This window comes from Heptranchias perlo, chromosome 11, assembly GCF_035084215.1.
Source record: "Heptranchias perlo isolate sHepPer1 chromosome 11, sHepPer1.hap1, whole genome shotgun sequence".
In the NCBI taxonomy this organism is placed as follows: domain Eukaryota; kingdom Metazoa; phylum Chordata; class Chondrichthyes; order Hexanchiformes; family Hexanchidae; genus Heptranchias; species Heptranchias perlo.
The window spans coordinates 46767886-46786670 of record NC_090335.1 but is presented as its reverse complement, the minus strand read 5'-3'; positions in this window follow the sequence as shown (position 1 = coordinate 46786670).

Genomic DNA, 18785 nt, shown 5'->3' with positions numbered 1-18785 from the left:
TATTCATAGGCTGCCACAATGAGTTTATCCACTGGCAGTCAACAGTGCCACCACTATTTAATAGAATATCTAAACTAGACAGATGGATCCTGGCAGACTGTGGATACCCTCTTGTGTCACGACTCATTATGCCAATCCAAAATCCACAAACCACAGCTGAAAGAAAATATAATGAGGCACTTTCCTCCACACGGATATAAATAGAGCATATCATAGGCACACTGAAGTAAAGATTTTGCTGCTTGGGCAGGACTGAGAGTGTCCTATTGTACAGTCATGCAAAGGTACCTGAGATAGTAGTGATGTTCTGCATTATGCACAATTATGCAGCCAGAAGAGAAGTCACATGGAGCAAGAGAGAAGCGGATGCTCAGGAAGTTTTTGAAGAGGATGCTGTTAATGAGCCCAAGGCTGAAGCATTGCCAGTTTCACTAGAGCTGAAACAAGGAAGACAAACCCAGCAACATCTAATGGACAACCATTTATAATGTATTAAAAATCTTGTCCTCGATTTCCATTTGAATAACTGTGCATTTTGGGATAGTTTTGGTGTGGTAAACTGCCCAAATCCACCACACAAAAATATGCACCTGAATTATCTTCCAAAAAAAGTACCAGTCTTCTTTAAGGCACATCAAGGGCCCCATCCACTTTATGTAAATGGAGTCAAGGGGATGTTGCTATCCCTTTTGACCCATTTCCTCCAACTTCAGCCCAAAACTAAACACAAATAATTAGCATCATTATATAAGTGACAATAGGAGCTGCAGGAAGTATCCCTGATGTGGATACTCCTTCATCCCATATTCTCCTTGGAAAATAAGAGTCAAAATGGCATAGAGGATCAGAGGGATCTGGAGGTAAAAATACATAAATCACTAAAAGTAGCAATGCAGGTTAATAAGGCCATAAAAACAGCAAACCAAGCACTGGGGTTCATTTCTAGAAGAATAGAATTGAAAAACAGAGAAGTTATGTTAAACTTGTATAGAACCTTGGTTAGACCACACTTGGAAGTAGTGTGCACAGTTCTGGTCTCCATATTCTAAAAAGGATTTAGAGGCACTGGAGAAGGTGTAAAAAAGATTTACTGGGATGATACCAGAACTGAGAGGTTATACCTATCAGGAAAGGTTGAACAGGCTGGGGCTCTTTTCTCTAGAAAAGAGAAGACTAAGGGGTGACCTGATCGAGATCTTTAAGATTAGGAAAGGGTTTGATAGGGTAGATGTAGAGGAGATGTTTCCACTTGTGGGGAGACCAGAACGAGGGGCCATAAATATAAGACAGTCACTAATCCATACCGTTCACCTGAGGAAGGAGGAAGCCTCCGAAAGCTTGTGGAATTTAAAATAAATTTGTTGGACTATAACTTGGTGTTGTAAAATTGTTTACAATTGTCAACCCCAGTCCATCACCGGCATCTCCACATCATGACTAATAAATCCAATAGGGAATTCAGAAGAAATTTCTTTACCCAGAGAGACGTTGGAATGTGGAAGTCGCAACCACAAGGAGTAGTTGAGGTGACTAAAATAGATGCTTTTAAGGGGAAGCTAGATAAACACATGAGGGAGAAAGGAATAGAATGATATGCTGATAGGGTTAGATGAAGTAGGGAGTGAGGAGGTTCGTGTTGAGCATAAACACTGGCATGGACCTGTTGGGCCAAATGACCTTTTTCTGTGTTGTACATTCAGTGTAATTCTATGTAATTCTATGATACCACATAAGGAAGCCATTTTGTGTACTATTACTGAAAGTTGGTGTTAGTTTGCCTGTAAAATTATCTCTTTAGTACTTTCACTCAACTCTATCAAAGTACTGCTCTGTACTTTAGACATCAATTGCTCAATGTGAATCGCTCAATTCTTTTGCTATGATGAGAATATGTAAGAGGCTAGATTGGATACTCTTAGAGTCAGGCATCACAGAAGATGTTTCTTCCCTACGTGCTCATATCCCCTCACCAAGGTCTACAGACCAAGAAGGCCTTAGACCTTTCTGACTATCAGTGCTTCAGAAGGCTGTGCTTTCCCCAAAGGTTACAAGGGAATGATGTCAACTGCTGGCTGAAGACCTGCACCAGTAGAACACCATTATACATACTTGTCAAGGTTACCACAGCCTTGAATTTCTTTGCACCTGGATCCTTCCAGGCAGCATCTGGTGACCTTTGTCACATTTGGCAGGCAGCTGCTCATCACTGCATTGAGTGCAGAAGAGCTGTGAAATTCATATCCTTCCAAATGGAAGCAGACAAACAAAGAAAGAGAGAGGTATCCAGTTCTACAGACTGGCAGGTTCCCCACTGGTGCAAGGAGCAAATGGAATGCATTTGTCACTCAATGCCCATGTGACCACCCCTTCAATTTTATGAATAGGAAAGGGTTTAATTCTATTAATGTCCAACTAGTGTGTGATGCCAATAATCTTATCAAGCACATCAATGCCAGATACCCAGGAAGCTGTCATGTTACTTTCATCATCTGACAATCCACTATGCCAACCCTCATGACTCTGAGCCATGTAGCCGGATAGTTGGTGATCAGAGCTAACCCTGAAGTCACAGCTGATGACACCAGTAAGACGTACACAGAGAAAGGAAACAACAGATGTGCCATCAGTAGTGGCACTGTATCATCTCAGCTTTGCATCTCCCAGCTCCTCTGATCTGTATTGCAGAAAAGCCCCTATGCTCCAACCAATCCTACTTATATGCTTCCCAAATTGCTGCATGTTTTTCTATTTAACTATAAATTATCATATAAAATCAAAATATTATTATAAGCAAAGAGTCAGCCTTGAGCATGTAATCTAAATTAACATTTCAATGCAGTACTGAGGGAGTGTTGGAGGGTCTTTTGGATGAGATGTTAAACCAATGTCCTGTTTGCCCTCTCACGTGGACGTAAAAGATCCCATGGCATTATTTGAAGAAGAGCAGGGGACTTCTCCTGATACCTTGCCCAACATTGATCCCTCAACCAACAACACCAATAACTGGTTATTTATCGTATTGCTGCCACATTTGCCTAACAACAGCTCTGTCGGCTATCCCTCTTGAGGAAAGTGATATTTTGTACTGTCACAAATGAGGATTATTCATTAAGGTAAATTTTGCCAGGCTGTGCTTCTGGTGCATAGCCTCCTCAATGGGAGCATGGTGAGGCATGGCTACCAGCACTGACCTCCATTGCCAATTCTCCAATCTACGCCCCAGTCAGGAATGAAACCTGGCAAAAGTTATCTTATTGTGTTTTTTAGTATTGCATACTTCTCTGGTCCAATTTTCCTTACCATAGCACCGGTGAATGCCAATTCTGTAGGCACAAAGTTGAGGAAAAGAGGAGGGCAGACACCAATGTTGCCAGGTCTCCATACCCTTAACCTCGCCCTTAGATTTCTGGGGCTTTTCCAAATGGACATACCTAAGCCTGCACCTGTAGGCCCAGCATTATATTGATGTCATACAAGGAGGGTGAGGATGTTCCCAGCCCTCCTACTTCAATTTTCTCCGCTTAAGTCCATGTGGCGCACATTTCCAGGGGTGCCCAAAGAAGCTGGGAGTGGTGTAACACCAGGAGCCCCCTTTAGATCAGAGAGTCTGAAAGAGCTGGAAGCCAGCCAAAGAGGATTGCAATAGTAAACAGCCAAATTTTCAATGGCGTCCAACAGCAATAATAGCCAGAAAAGGTCTTGCAGGCCTACCGCTGCATTCCTGTTTCCATCCCTCCTCCCCCCCACTGTTCACTAAGCAGGGTCCTACCAGGGGTAGTCCATGCCAGGGGATGAATCTGTGCTGTGCTAATGATTCAGGACACAAAAATCAGGTGCAGAGATGCCTTGACATGTAAAGCATCATTTGGGCACTTTATATTGTCTAGCAACCAGTTGCAGACCGGAAGGAAAATTGTCCCTCTAGTGGCACTGGGTTCATTTAAAAACACAGAAAAAAGTAATATAGGGGTAAAATTAATGATTTAGCAGAGCTTTACGCAACAGAAGTGCACATCGGGAATTCGGGCATGAAGGTCAGTATGCCTGATTTGTGGCCCATACAATTTTCTGTCAATTAATTTTACTCATCAGACTATATTACATGTATTATTTTCCTGGATACACGTAATCTGATCTTTGTGGTCTTTTATTGTGATATTCTGTATAATAGGTGGATGGGCAGACAGAAAGATAGACAGAGAGAAATATGGATGGATATAGGCATCTATAGTTTGGGATGGATTGATAGATGCACAGGCAGATAACAGACAAATATATATAGGTGGAAATCTTAGTAGATAAAAGAAAGAAAAGATAAATGGAAACATATATGAGTAAGTGATAGGTTGGTAAATAGATACAGTCACTTTGATTGATAAACATACAAGCAGGTAGACAACAAACAGATACAGAAACAGATAGACAAACATAAAGACAGTCAGACAGTTAAACAGATAGATATTGACAAATAGATAGGCAAATAATCAATTAGGTTAGATTACATTCGATTGGATTGGATTTGATTTGATTAGATTAGATTAAAGTAAATAAATCTGAAGTATAATGACACATCGTTTTGCGTAGTGATTTCAAGCTAAGATCTAGGGTAGTTTTTTTTCTTTTTAATCTTTTTTGTTAGGTTTTTTTCCTGTCCTGGGGGAGGGAGCCAGGTGTTTCTCCATCCGAGCGAATGTAACTAAATTACACGCCGTCTGTCATCTCCTCTGGGAGAGAGGGAATGTTAAATCAGGAAAACACAGCCCTGAGAAATTCAGCACCACTAACTCAGCAAAGGGATCACACAGGAGGAATAAAAACAGCCCCTGTATCCAACAGCGGCCAAATGAAAGCCCCAACAGTGTTCTTTGTACTTTCTGTAAAATTCTGCATTAAATATCTATGACATTTGTTCCCCTAGCAAAACCCCAACTGTAGAGAAAGCAGAGCCCAGTTTGTTTTCATGGGTGCGGATGCTGATGGTACACAGCTATTATCAATTTACCACAATAAAATATCTTTTTTATAATTATCACAGGTGTAAGAAAACTCCCAGTAGCCCTCAGGTCTCAGGGTGTGGCAATGAGCCCAGCCTGATATCTTACATAGGCTCCTTTCAAGGCTTCAGAACAAATCCCAACCTACCAATGAATCAAAGCTTAAGTCAAGAACACTTCTGAAATATTCAAAATATTCACAGTTCAAAAACTGAGAAATACAATTATTTTCTTCCTGTGAGTTTATTTAATTAGGAAGGGGATGGAAATATTAGACCAAGCCCCATGACAAGCCATGCTTTTAACAGGGACATTACTACCTGGGAGTAAATTCCCTTGATGGTGTTGTTGCATCATTGATTCGTTTAAAGCTAAATTATTTTTAATTATTTTAAAAATGAATCCTTAAAACTAACGCATTAAAGATAAACCACATTACAAAAGTTTAATGAATCTGTACAACACCTGCTGTTCCTAAACAACAAACATGTCATTCTCATAGCAATTGTTTCAGATCAAGTTGGATCCGTCTGAAGTTCTCCATTGATCTCCCACCAACCCGAATGATGCTTCACAGAGTCATTCTCAGACGTGGGTTAGATTTTTATAAAGTAGAAATATCAAGAAATCTCAAGTTAAACTATTTCCTAATTATCTTGCTATCTCACTATTTAATCTCATCCATCTGTTTACCTAGCTTTTTACCACGTGATGATATAAAATCATTGAAATATGTTCCCCATATTCAACTATTTTGACATCAATAGTGTAACAAATTCACAAAGCACAAAACTATAACAATATCCAATCCCAATAATGTTGGCAGCCTGTGTGGAAAGAAAATTGTACTGCACTCTCTGCTATCTCCACTTAAATGTTGTGCAAATATATTTCAATCATTCCTCGTGGAGCTCATTAAAATGTTTAGCTGTATGGTTCTTTCTCAGGCAATCTTTGTTTTTTAAATGTAGGCATATCTGGAGATTGCAAGCTAGCAGTCCCGTTAGTCTTACCATTCCGATAACAGATTAATCTATCTTTCTGTTTCAAATGCTAGCTGACCTGTATTTCTGCTTTTATTTCAGATTTGCCAGCATTCATGGTTTTTCTTTATTGGGGTAAACCCTCGAAGGGAGTATAGGTCAGAGGTAGGGCTACAACACTGTAGCCACAATTCTTCGACCCGTGCTCCCTACGAGTGCAGTTGCTGCTTCGAGCATGGAACACAAAATTGCATGTTACATCTTTCGGCTTGCTAGTGTGTTCACTGCTCTTCACTGTGTTTGATGAAAAGTGTTCATGCACACAGGAGCTTTCAGGGAGCTGCTGAACACATGGAGCTGAAGCAAGCAGCACTAAGTGTTATTGGGCAGATTGAAATCCCATAATCTTCAATTTTACCATACTCTTTTAAACGTAAATTGCAGAAAAGCGAATCATGCAGCCAGAAATGTAACCTGAATCTGTGACAACTAATTTAAATATTAACATTGAAGCAGCTAGCTTCAATCCTGTTAAAGATTATTTTTAAGATGGCAGTCAAGTATTAGCTCACATTTGCCCAATGGGAATATTAAAAGTCCCCCAACAATAGTTCCCATTGAAACAAACAGAAATTTTGAGACAGAAATACTAAAGTGAAAACAACATATTTTGAAAATAATACTTAAAATGTGATATGAACACAATAGCATAGATTTTCTGATTGGCATAATCCCAACTGGAAGTATGTGGAGTGGAAATCCCGTCTGCCCCCAACGTCATAAGTGCAGACCCTGCTGTACTTTCTGGGATTAGCCTAATTTTAATATTTTGCCGAGTTTCAGGTGGAAGAAATATCTCTGATTGGGAGGAATAGCACACTACTGCACTATTTAAAGTACTGAAGCAGCTTAAAAGAGCAGGCACCATCAGAATCAGTTTTGGTGCACTTTTTTTTGGAAAAAAGTGTCCATCAGGTTAGCAGGAGGGCAGAGAGGGCCAGGTTTTCTTCTGCAGCTATGGAAGTGCTACTGGAGGAATGCTCTGTTTGGCATGGAGTAACACAAGAAGAGTTGTCCAGGGACAATAAAAAGAGATGGCCAGGACAAACAGAATTACCCCACACATACTCAATGTAGGGAAACGTTTAACAATCTTACCAGGTAGGTCAGGGTAAGGGGAGTGAGCCACTCAAACTCTAAGAATGCACCATGCTTTACATACCTTCCATCAGCTTTAACTCTCACCCCCAATACTGTGTTAAAGTGCTTGAACTGGGTACCATCAATCATCATGTAGCTAGGTGCCCTTTACATCCTGAGCCTTCATCTGCAAGTGTCCCTTCACTCATATCCTTACACGCTTTCACCTTACGAAAAGCCTTGCAAAGTATGTATCTCCTGTTGTATGCAGATGTCTTTGCACCCATTATGGGCTGTGGACTGATAATTACATATCACTGCATATCATGGCAGCAAAAGGTAATTTGGCCCTTTGTGCTTTCTTTCTCAAGGACAAGACAGCCCATAACAGCCGAGGGAGAGAGAGGGCTGCACCAGGTGGAGGGTCCCATACCTCTGACCTCTCACTCCTTATGAGAAGAAAACATTTTAAATCCTGGGCAGAGAGGCTATGGAAAGTGTCAGAGAGATGGAAGTAGGATATGTGGCAGCTGTAAGTTCATGATGACATTCTGCTTCTCATCCTATTGTACCCTGCATTCACTTTGTGAACTATATCATGAAACTCTCGTGTCTCTCTTTCTACTGAAAGTGATATGTGAGCTCCCCTCTTCAGAAATCCATTCTATGCTCTCTTCCTCTTTTTCTCCTCCAGATGTACTAGATGGAAAAGACGCAGGCTCCATTGTATCCAGCACTTCACAACACGCCCCATCAGTTGCTCAACCCTCCCAAGCACCTGCTCAGAGCTATCCACCTGGGTGAGTTAGAGAGTGAGCCAAATGGGAGTGCACTGGGCGACGTTCAGAGCACTAGTCAACGTGAGCAGCTGCTAGAGGCTAATGTGAAGGAAGATTTAACTGGCTGGGGGGAGGGGGGTAGGGATGCAACATCTTTCAAATGAAGAGCCTGGACAACTAGATCTCGCGTCGCCTGCTTTAAAAGAATGATACTTCCGGAGCATCGTGTGTGGGTGTAGGCATTGGGGGCTGTATCAGACAGTGCATGCTAGATAGCAGCTCAGGTGGCAAGGTCCACTAGTAGCATGAGCAATACATTGGAGGATGGATCACAACACTACGGTCCACCATGGAGCATGTAGCAGATCCAGGCACATCTACAGTGGAAGCTCCCATGACAGAGACCCTAAGGACAGTCTGTACTTTTTCTATGGATACTCAGAATTCTGCCATAGAAGTCTCGGGTGCGAGAGGGGCTCTCATCTAGCTTCAACAGGCTTGCTGATTGATAACAGATAGCTATGAGGCTGAGCTCATTGATACCATTAGGCCTCCTTTCCTGCAGATCAGTAGGCATGCTGTGCCAGTGCTCAATACTCGTGGCATGGCAGAAACAAGCATGGATGATGATGCTGTCTTTCAGGATAGCAGCACATATGTGGGCCCTCATGCCAGATCCCTCTAAAGCTGCAGGAGCAGGCTATCCATGCAGCGGCACAGGAGGTGCAACCTGCAGCAAGACCATGTTAGGATGTAGTTACTGTGAGACAAGGAGGCTCCTATTGCAACACAGCATCCAATCATCTCATGCATTCCTGCCACTCAGATAGCACCTTAGAGAAGCAGAAGGTTTGGGTTAACAGCATATTCTTCATACACTGGCACCAAGGGAAATCAGCATGGAAAGAAACTCTGGACACACAAACAATACAATTCAACAATAAATTTATAGTTGGCTTAAAGTTGTTGTGCATGCAGGCATTGTTCTTGAAAGGTGTAAAAATGGTAGGTTGGTGGGTTGTTGTGCATAGAGGAAGATCTGTGGATAATGGCATATTTTTGGAGGGAAGGGGGAAGATGTCGACAGGACTGTTATTGCATAGGCTAGATACGGTAGTCAAAAGAAAGCCTTGCGAGTGGCATGAATGTCACTTGAGGCAAGCCATCGCATTTTCTTCAGGCTGCTGCTGCTGCTCCTCTTTCTGATCCTGTGCTGCTCATGTGCTTTATCCTCTGGGGCTTCCATGAGAAGGCTTCCTGGTAAGATAAAGTTGTGCAGCAAAGCCTTTCCATCATCTACAAGGCACAAGTCAGGAGTGTGATGGAATACTCTCCACTTGCCTGGATGAGTGCAGCTCCAACAACACTCAAGAAGCTCGACAACATCCAGGACAAAGCAGCCCGCTTGATTGGCACCCCATCCACCACCCTAAACATTCACTCCCTTCACTACCGGCGCACAGTGGCTGCAGTGTGTACCATCCACAGGATGCACTGCAGCAACTCGCCAAGGCTTCTTCGACAGCACCTCCCAAACCCGCGACCTCTACCACCTAGAAGGACAAGAGCAGCAGGTACATGGGAACAACATCACCTGCACGTTCTCCTCCAAGTCACACACCATCCCGACTTGGAAATATATCGCCGTTCCTTCATCGTCACTGGGTCAAAATCCTGGAACTCCCTTCCTAACAGCACTGTGGGAGAACCTTCACCAGACGGACTGCAGCGGTTCAAGAAGGCGGCTCACCACCACCTTCTCAAGGGCAATTAGGGATGGGCAATAAATGCCGGCCTTGCCAGCGATGCCCACATCCCATGAACGAATAAAAAAAAAGCATGCAGCACACCAGCAAGATCCTTGAGACCCTCGCTAGACAATATTGCAGGATTTCCCTAGATCAATTCAGGGACTTGAATGCTTTCAACATGGTTTGCACAGTTATTACGTGGATACAGGAATGAACCTCATTATACCAGAGCTCAGCTTGTTTCCTGGGAAACCACATAGGTGTCATCAGCCATGGCCTTGGTATCACAGAAGCCACCCTGAAACTTATGTTTCTGGGTCAAAGACTGCTGACACAGTGAACTGCCTTAATATGAAGGAATAATGGCAATTCCCAGGGAAGCAAACATTCACTTCCATTATGAAATGCTGCTGATTACAAATGAGCTGCACATTGAGAGAGTGGAATCCATTCTAGTTGATGTAGGTCATGACATTGAGCAAGGACTATGTACAGCCATATTGGTGCAATCAAGGCTCCTTGGACTTTTGGTAATCCTGTCACTCTGTATAGTTGCAGTGCCATATCATGCTGTGCCAGTTGTCCATGGAGATGTGAATGAACAGGCTGGCTCTAACGCACTAAGGGGGTGATTTTAGGAGGCAATTGCGGGTGCGTTGGAGGCAGAGGGTCTCCGAAAATCCCAGAAATCTCATTCGGGTTTGGAAGCCGGCTCCAACCCGCCGACTTCCGAGTTTCCCAGGGACCCACCTGTGTATGTGCAGGCGACCCGAAAACGGAAGTCCCGCCAGCAATTAAAGCCGGCGGGATGACAGTTAAAGAGCCAAATGTACCTCATTGAGGGACTAAAGGCACTTTACCTGTGGCAGAGTAAGTCATTGGGACGATTTGTAACTTACCTGGGCGGCTTGCCCACCGCCTCTGAATCACGCCTGGCGAAACAAGAAACTAAATAAATTAAATAAAAAACCATAGACGGAAATTAATACACAAAATGAACCTACCTTTGCACTCTGCTCTGATGTCCGATGTCTCCCTTTCCGATCTCCCCATCTTCACCCCCTGATGTCCCTCTCTTCACCCCCCCGATGTCTTCCCGATGTCCCCCCGATGACCCCTCTTCACCCCCCCCACCCCCGATGTCCTCCCAATCTTCCTCTGATCTTCCACTCTCCCCCCCAGATCTTCCCCTCTCCCTCCCCCCATCCCGGTCGTCCAGTTTCCAGTCCAGCACTGGATCTTCCACTCTCCCCACCCCCCCCCACCCCGATTTTCCATTCCAGCACCGGATGACGTCTCGCTCTCTCTCTTTCTCACCCCCCACCTCGCATTGCAGCTCCTGACGGCAGCCAGCCTGTCAATCAGGCTGACCGCCATCGCGAAACCCAGAGAGGACATTAATTATCATCAATCAATGTGCTATCGCTGCCAACCCGCCACCATTGCAAAATTGAGCCCTATGTATCTGCGACTTGTTTTGCGTATTTGTGTACAGCTAATTGGCATACGAACGTACGAACAATGACGGACAGGAGAAAACCCTCTGGTCCATCCAGCCTGTCCTACACAATCGTGATATCTTGTGTATCACAATATATACACTCCCCACCCCACACCATGTGATCTCCTGGGAGAGGAGAAAAAACAGATAAAAACTCAGGCCAATTTGGGAGAGAAAAATCTGGGAAACTCCTCTCTGATCCCTTTGGCGACCGAAACTAGTCCAGGAGATCACTCTGGCCCCAAATTCAATGCATTACATTACCTACCTTTTGTACGAGGTGATCTCCGCCCCAGCCAGAAACAGGTCCAGTTCTCGCTTCAAGGAATTCAGCGAATCGGCGTCCACCGCACAAGCCGGCAGCCTGTTCCAGAGATCACTATTCTCTGGGAAAAGAACCACCTCCTGACATCTAACCTCAATCTGGCCTTGTACAACTTACAATTGTGACCGCTGTTCCTCCCTAACGTATTTAATTGGACCAAACTGTCAACTGGAACACAATCTATTCCTTTCATCATCTTATAAACCTCAATCAGCTCACCTCAAAGTCTACACTTCTCTAAAATGTAGTGTCCCAGTTCTTTTAGCCTATCTTGATAACTAAGATGCTTTAAGCTGGGAATTAGTCTAGTGGCCTCCTCTGCACCTTTTTCAAAGCCTCAATATCACCCACCATGTGAGGAGACCAAAACTGGACATAGTATTCCAAATGGGGCCTGACCAAGCTCTTGTAGAAGGACAAAATAGTATGCTTTGTCTTACAGGCAATTGTTCTACAAATGCACCCCAACACCCTATTTGCTCTAGCTATCGCTTCATGGCATTGCTCATGAACCTTTAGAGATCCATGCACTAAAATGCCCAGATCTCTTTCTTTCTTCACCTGCCATAATGCTTTTCCCTGAAGGGTGTATGTATGTTGAGCATTTGTCCTGCCCACGTGTATAAAACTGCACTTCTCCAAATTAAACATCATTTGCCAGTCACGAACCCAGTCCCCCAACACATCAAGATCCGTCTGAAACAGTTGAGCATTATCTACAGTCCTGACACTCGCACATATCTTGGAATCATCTGCAAATTTGCAGTTCATACCCCCAAATCCTTAATGTTAGTGATAGTCCCTTCCCTCCATCGTAAGGTCAGAAATGGGGATGTTCGCTGATGATTGCACAGTGTTCAGTTCGATTCGCAACCCCTCAATAATGAAGCAGTCCGAGCCCGCATGCAGCAGGACCTGGACAACATCCAGGCTTGGGCTCATAAGTGGCAAGTAACATTCGCACCAGACAAGTGCCAGGCAATGACCATCTCCAACAAGAGAAAGTCTAACCACCTCCCCTTGACAGTCAACGATATTATCATCGCCGAATCCCCCACCATCAACATCCTGGGGGTCACCATTGACCAGAAACTTAACTGGACCCGCCATAGAAATACTGTGGCTGCAAGAGCAGGTGAGAGGCTGGGTATTCTGTGGTGAGTGACTCACCTCCTGACTCCCCAAAGCCCTTCCACCATCTACAAGGCACAAGTCAGGAATGTGATGGAATACTCTCCACTTGCCTGGATGAGTGCAGCTCCAACAACACTCAAGAAGCTCGACACCATCCAGGACAAAGCAGCCTTGATTGGCACCCCATCCACCATCCTAAACATTCACTCTCTTCACCACCGGCGCACAGTGGCTGCAGTGTGTACCATCCACAGGATGCACTGCAGCAACTCGACAAGGCTTCTTCGACAGCACCTCCCAAACCCACGACCTCTACCACCTAGAAGGACAAGAGCAGCAGGCACATGGGAACAACACCACCTGCATGTTCCCCTCCAAGTCACACACCATCCCGACTTGGAAATATATCACCATTCCTTCATCATCGCTGGGTCAAAATCCTGGAAATCCCTTCCTAACAGCACTGTGGGAGAACCTTCACCAGACAGACTGCAGCGGTTCAAGAAGGCGGCTCACCACCACCTTCTCAAGGGCAATTAGGGATGGGCAATAAATGCTGGCCTCGCCAGCGATGCCCACATCCCATGAACAAATATTAAGAAAAATTCTCAGTGGCAGCCTGGAATGACCATGTAGCATAAAAGTTAAGGGCAGTGTGACCTTAACAGCCACTATTCTGTAGTGGAGGTGTTTTATAGGTTGGGTTGCAGTAGGTGGCATATCTCAGTAATGGCTTCCTCGGTGAAGCGAAGCCTCTGTAAGCACTGCTTCTCTGAGATATGTAGTATATGCACCTCCTCCTTTATATTCTAATGTGAGGGTGCCAATGAGTGGGTGCCCTGTGCCTCCAGTGATATTTGACCAGACCAGCATCCGTATCATGCTCCTCCTCTTGCTAACCACACCACTTGCTGAAATGAGCACACATTGCAAAAAGCATTAGTTTACCCCACCTTCCCCTGCATAATTTCTCCAATCAATTTTGTGCTTCCAGCAAATAACACAGTAAAGTTTATAAGAGATGTCCCCTTGTTACACTTATAGCAGGTGCACCTTAATGTTACGCATCTAACCATCTATTCTCCTGGAGGCCAACATTTCTCCCTCAACTAACATCACCAAAAAATCAGATCATTCATTTCATTGCCGTTTGTGGAATTCTGCTACACATTTGCTTACACAACAACAATCATTGCACTTCAAAGTAATTCATTCGATATAGGGTGTTTTGAAGCGGTATAAATGCAAGTCTTTATTTCATTCCTTTTAAGGATTTGTTTCTGCTAATTTAAGTTCCTCTCACAGTTTTTGGTCAGTGAAAGGATACTTTAGCCAAGAAGACATAAGAAAAGTATTTTGCAACAAATAAGTCTCCTCGACCAGTTGTTGAATAACTTTGAAAGGATTTTTCCACCAATCGTCATAATATTTCATCTAATTTTGTTCAACTCAGTCACTACTAACTCTATCTTTGTCTATATTAGTGATAACAAAACTTTTATTCAAAAACCTGGAAGAGATTCTAATCCTTTCAGATCCACGTGCAGTTTGAAATGAGCACTGTGCTAACGGCATTTTCAACCATTACTTCCTAACCGTGGCCATTTGTCTCTGTAGTGATCATGGGAAATACCAAATATAAGTGAATGTTACAAGTATGTGTAATTTTTTTTTTTAATGGTAAAACTAATATATGATGAGAAGTACAATGAACTGGTATAGATTGGTGAAACAGTAACTCACTTCCAACTTGTGAATTGTGTCATCAGAACAGGTATAATAATAATGGTACATACAAATTTGTAAGATCTTATCTTATTATTTATCTGTCTGCCAGTTAATTTATGTAGTTAATCTCTGCCTGCTACTCCACTTCATTTTGTCTCAATCATTTATATGCGGCCCTTTTTTCCACATATTTTTTCTCCCTTTTTCACTAATTGCTGGTTATATCTCTTTCTCCTTCTAGTTCCTTGTCTGCACCTCTCTTTGTTTTTCTCTCACCCACTGTCAGATTTTGTTTTACACAATCTCCAGGGTCCATCTTCGGCACTGAGACTGAAAGTCCATTAAGTGCCCTCTAATCCCAGTCAGTGACTGTGTGTGGCTGAATATCACTCTGCAAGGCTGTATATTAATGGGCATTGATGTCTATAGCTGTGTATTGATGTGTATGGCGTCTATTGGCTTTCCACTTTCTGTTCTCTGTTAGTGGGGTGTGGTGAAATGCTGGTCCAGGATGGAGTTCATTAGGAAGCGCCTCTTGAGCAGCAGGGACCCAGCCCTCTGTCACTCTCAGCCCTTTGTTTGCACAGATGTTGCCGATTAATGGAGAAAAAAAGAGTCAGTCTCTTCTCATGCGCTCTCTATCAGACAGTGAATACAGGAATATGTGGCCATCTGTACCCAGTCTACAGAGAGTCAGAGAGACAGACAGACAGACAGACAGATCAACAGACATACAAAGAGAGAGCAAGAAAAAGCATAAGGCAAGGAGAGAATGAGCGAGATGGAAGAGAAATAGAGAGGAAGAGACAGAAACCAAGAGATATTTACAAAGATGTACAGATAAAAAAAAGGGACAGAGACAAAGAAGGCCACTGATAGCAGAGACAGGAGCAAGGGGCAAGAGGAGAGAGATTAATTTACACACACCGTTACATAATTGCAGGCAGCGGAGAGCGCATGTACACAGTCGTAGAAATATGGACAATGACATTTCTGTCTCTATCTTGTCTTTAAACATGCAGCTGGTAAGTAGATCAAACCACAGCAGTTTTTAAAAGTATAAATTAATATCCAGAACATTTTCATTTGGTCTGGGTTAGACAATGAATGCATAAACATGCGGCCATCTGTATAGTCTGCCTAGAGTGAGAGGCAGAACTAAAGAGAGAAAAAAGCAGGGAGAAAGGGACCAGAGAGCAGGAAAGTGTATGCAGTGGGCAAAAGCTACACAGAAATAAATGAGATGTCCGGTTTAAAAATAAGAACTGCACAAAGACAAGTTGTGAAATCACCAGAACAAAGCATGCTTTAGAATCTGAGATTAGATAACAAAACAGGCACTCAAAATAATGAAAGTGTGCCCGTTGTTCAGCAATAGTAAGGCAGTAAAGTGTTTACACATGCTACAAACGTTGGAGCCAAATGTTCACACCACATTGTCCATGTGGAGTATAATGTAAAGGATACATCAGTGTAGGGCATTTATTTGAAAGTCCAGCATAGTAAAAACAGGCTGGCACTAGAAACATGAAGGGCCCGAATTTCCGACAGTGCAACAATGCCATTGGAACTGCGACACAGTGGGACTTCCACCTACCTTAAAGTTACGGGCTGATCCTGTCATAAATTGTGGGGTCAGCCAACTTACATAGGCAGTGACGTTGCAAGCTGTGTAAATACCCACTACAATGCCTCAGATACGCTGGAGGGTTGATGAAAAATGGTGACGAGGCCGGAATTAGACCCAATTGGGCCATGAATGGATACAAAATGGGGGGGGGGTGCTGCAAAATTCCTGAGAGGGCTAATGTTAAGAGGGGGTGAGGGCGGGGGCCAGAAAACACCTAAAGGAGAGGCAGAGGGCTGGTGCAGGCATCAGGGTATGAAATCTGCTTGTAGTGGCGATGGCAGCACTGGACGAAGCAGGCAATCTGGGTGACAATGCCAGATTAAAGAAATGAGTGGCAAATTTCTTGGAGCTGGACCTGTGTGCTGTCATAACAGAGATATGGAGCAGGGGGGACGGTTTTCTCGAGGTTGGCGGCCGAAGACCTGCCAAGAATGTGATACTCACTTTGTGGAGGGAGGAGGCTGTGGCAGTGGGTGCCACTTCATTGAACCCCACAACTCCTTTTCAGTGCAGGAAGAAGTTTAATAACTTCACCAGAGCACCTAAGGTAAACTACCCACTCCTCCTACCATCCTGGAATATGGGAGAGGATGTGAGCTTAGTATTCTGGATCAGTTTTAGTTTGTGTGGGGGGAGCTGGGGAGCCCAGCAAGGGGAATATTATAGAGATCAGGCTTCAAGGTGATAAAGGCATGGACCAGGGTCATGCAGCAGGGGCAGGGTAAGAGATATGAGTAAAGGCGGGCAATGTTTCAGAGGTGTAAGAAAGCAGTCTTTGTGGAAGGAAGCTCAACCTAGGGCAGAGCCAAATGTCCAAGTTTTACACCTCCAGGCTAAATGTGAAGTGGCAGGCAGGGAGGTTGATGGAATCCAGGTCTTATGCTCAGAGGTGCTGGCAGGAGCCAAAGTGGATGGCACTGGTTTTACCAATATTAAACCGGAGGAAATTTCAACTCATCTGGGATAAGTATCATTTCCAAAGGATCTTAGATGTGTTTTCTGTTATTTTGGATGTGAAGGGAAACAATCAACTCCAGATAAGATGAAGAAAAATGTTAATATACTAGATGCAGGTGACGGGGGAAAGTGGAATCGTGATATCAAAGAATATGTGACGTTATTTGGATGTACTAAAATTATCTTTTGGACAGTCTGTGATTATGTCATCCTTACTTATTATGCAGTTGTTGTCTGAAATATGATTAAAATTACCATTTTAATTGGTAACCATAGATCTTTTTTAATAAGTTTTTTAGCTTGCTCATTAATAGCACTGCATTGCTAACAAAACATTTGTTGTTTAGTGCATGAGTTTTGGTACTTTGTGAATGAAGGGGAATTAACTGCTTTTAGTTTGAAATTTGAATATGTCTCAGGATGCTTATATAAGAACAAAAGCATTTCTGGGAAAAACATTTGTAATGGGTGTATCTTGTAGTCTAAATAATTCAAACCATAATATGAAAAGTGTTTACAGAATGGTTCTCAAATCCTGTGGTGTAAAGAGTCTCTGTATGACTCATCCTTGCAATCTGCTATCTTCTGCAATTATTTTCGGAGACTGGCCTATTAAACCTGAAAGCCGGTTCCCACAATTCGCTAAATGGACATTGGGTAATGTAATGTAAATGTTGGCTGAGTCATGTAAAAGAAAATGGTAAAAAAGTAATATATCTTAGTACGACTATTGTAGATACCAATACTATCAATGTATCAATTGAGGTATTGCATGTACTCCCATTAGTTCTGGACCTTTATTAGTGTAAATATGATCTGTACCATTTAGCTGCTATGTATACCTAATGCATTAGTACATACATTGCCTATGCAAAGTATTGAGCATATGTAAGTATATGAAGTAGTACTGCATCTCAACCAATATAAAAATTTATATACCACTACAATTTTTTTTATTACATCAAGTGTCTGACAGGCATGGAAATCCATCACCATGCTTAAGTTTCCAAACCAAGCTACTAAGAAATCCATCAAGGTACAGTTTCTATTTGCCTATCATGGAGTACATATTCTCTCCCAGTAGGGACACACTGCATTCACCAAAGTCCAGAGAGCGGAGGTGCAAGTCGATAGCAGCTGAGGCATAGAACCCCCCCACAAAGTGTTTACAGGTACATTGTTGTAGCTTAACTAGTTAAAACTGCATAGGCTGTCAACACAGAGCATTGGTGAACATCCCATTGCTTGACTAGTTAGGACCATCCTACCCACTATGGTATTGGCTTGCAGGATTCTCGAGCTGAATGGGAAGAATCCCAGCCCTCAATGACATGTTACCCCTCCAGGTCCCATTAATGAGCCAGGCCGGCTGGTTAATCATCAACAGTGCGCCGGTGTATTACAGACCTGCCCTGCTCAGGTATTGGCTTACCGAGTCTCCCATAGAGGAGACTCTTCTTGTCACCTTGGAGCCAACTTGACTTCAAAGAGGCCTTGCTTATTTCTTCCCCCAAGAAAGATAATCATTGGTTGATCATTAGAGAACCGACAAGTGCAGGTTTGAGCCCTCATTAGCAGACATCAAGCACTCTTTATGAGTAGCATGGTGAACAACACAATTTACCATAAAATGTGCAAGTGTATTGTCACCATCCTCCTGACCACAGCGTTGACACACAATTCCCCATCAAACAGTGGTTCCACCAGTTGGAGGTGCAGAACTTCAGCAACAACTTCTTGCCTCTCTGCAACCCAATTATAGCAGACACCAAATCCTGGATATATAAGTACTACAGATTTTGGGTCTGCATTAAATATCTTTTTGGGTTCAGCATCACCAGTCACTCATAAGTAGACTTCATG